Source organism: Egretta garzetta, unplaced genomic scaffold (genome assembly GCF_000687185.1).
Source record: "Egretta garzetta isolate BGI_Z169 unplaced genomic scaffold, ASM68718v1 scaffold343, whole genome shotgun sequence".
Classification (NCBI taxonomy): Eukaryota; Metazoa; Chordata; class Aves; order Pelecaniformes; family Ardeidae; genus Egretta; species Egretta garzetta.
In genome coordinates, this window is record NW_009259038.1 from 886,695 (window position 1) to 888,887 (window position 2,193).

Below are 2,193 nucleotides of genomic sequence, written 5' to 3' on the forward strand. Positions count from 1 at the left end.
AAAGAGTTTCCCAGCAAATGGACTGACTTTGATTCCCCAGGGGAGCCGAAAGCAATGCAGGAATTCGGTGCCTGCGTGCGCGCTGCCCCGAGGACTGCAGATCTTTTGTTCTCAAGTTTTACAGTGGACACCAGACACAGCCTGTATTCTGCTCTCAGTTTTCTCTTTCTTTCTTTAGGTGCTAATGTAAAAGTGAAGGAGATCTACGGGGTTTGCTACAAAGAACACGGCTCCTCCTGCACCTTGCCCTGGGCAGCCTGGCTTTAAAATTGAATCGGAACCCTCAACCCCCTCAGTTACTGCTGTCGTGACTTGTTAGTGGAGCCCCGAATTGTCATGGTGCAGCATCCTGCGGCGCCTGGCACAGTCCTTGCCCACCCCATCTACTGGCACGGCCCGAGGAGTCGCCACCGCCTGTCTGGTAGGAGAGCAATCTCTTTTCCCGGCTCAGCCCCTCCTCGGCTCCTTTCTCATTCATCACCCGACAGCAGAAGGCGCCCAGGCGGGAAATTTGCTGGTGTTAGACACAGGGAAACATTTCTTTGTGCAGAGGCTCGAAGCAGCCAGAGAGATGAACGTGCGATGGCGTGGCAGAGCTCTCTAGGAAGAGTGGGTAGAGAGGGGCTGAAGCCAGAAACTCCTGCGCGGGCCACTGTCAGCCCAGCAACCCCACTTCAGCCGTTCCGTGCTGCCATGCGTACCCCAGCTGGGAGAGGAATGGGGTGCACTGCTGCCAATTTACATACAGGAGAGCACCCAACATGATGCTGGCTTTACCTCAGAGGCACCAGAATGACCTTTAGAAGACTCGACACCAGATAAGGAACCCGAAAGGGCAGCTATTTGGGATGGGAGAACTGCTATTGGAAAGGATGGGAATCATCTGTCCGCTTCCAACCCCAAACCAATGCAGCCACCACCTCCGCAGAGACTGAGTGAACTCCATGGATTTGAAACCCCGAGCTCCACGCAGCTGGTCAGACACACAAGATGTTACTGAACCAAACATACCTGCGGGAGCATCACCCAGAGTTACTCCGGCCAAGAGGATTAGCATTCACAACGCAGAGCATTAGCCTGGGATGAGGAAGAAACCATCTCTGGGCAGCAGATTGCCAGCTGGGGGGACCTGTCCTCAGGAGCGTGGTGGTGGATTAGATGTACCAGGAGCCTGAGCGGACCTGGACCCCTGCATAAACTCTGTGCTCGTCCAGCAGTTTGGTGTATTCCCCTCGTTCGAGGGGTACTGGCCAAGGCAGGTGAGCCCCGGTAACCTCTGCCATCAGGCAGCAACTGGGAGCACCGGCAGAAGGAGATGAATGGTGCACGTCGCAGCTGGACCGGACCCAAATTCAGGCAGTGCAAAACCCGGGCTGGCTCTCCCATCCCCGGGGATCCCACACAGGTCCTTGCTGGCAGCAAGACCGGGACCAGAGGCTGTGCAGGTCCCTGTAGGAGCAGCAGCTTCTCCGCTCACACGGGGCAGAGCGCGAGGCGCAGGGCAGCCCAGCCAACACCCCCGCTGGAGCCAGCGGTCTCCAGCTCTGCGCCCCCCCTTCCCAGCCCCCCCACTTGCTGCGTTCAGCTGGGGATGAGGTCTGCGGAGCGGTGTCAGAACTGGGATGCCGAGCGCCACCACCCCAGTGCTCGGCCTCACCTTCCTCGCAGGCAGAGCGGAGCCAAGCGCAGTGACATTTTGTTTGGAACAACACAAGCACTTTGGGGGCCAAGGCTGCTCCCTGCCAAGTCCCAGCCCACGGCATATTTAGCAGCCAAGTTAGAAAGTACTCAGATGACAGAGCTGATAATAAAACCATCGACAGAACCTGAACTAATCCCCTTGGGCTGCTACTGGGCATTTGCTCTGTCACTATTTTATGGCACACTAGCGAAGTGCATGTATATAATAACCCGATTACGCACGCACACATTCCCAGCACAAGGAGCTCTCTGTCTTCTCCCGTCCCCCAAAACCCTCGCACGCCACTGCTCTCCTCCAGCAGCAGCAGCCCCTGCTGCTCGCAGCTCCAGCCCAGGTGCTGGGATCGGGCGGATACGTGCAGGAAGAAAAGAGCCCGGCTGCTCCCCTCCTGCCTGCGCCTTGGATTCATCCCTTTGGTCTCCTCTCCCCGGAACACTTCTTGGAATTGCCAGCACAGCGTGCAGGGGGTGATATTGGAGGGGGGTGATATT

The 2,193-nt window shown here is 57.3% G+C and overlaps 1 protein-coding gene across 1 annotated transcript in view; it reads right to left on the minus strand.

The window, feature by feature from the left end:
• Positions 1-2,193, minus strand: part of MMP11 (matrix metallopeptidase 11) — a 17,787-nt gene that overhangs the window by 15,340 nt on the left and 254 nt on the right.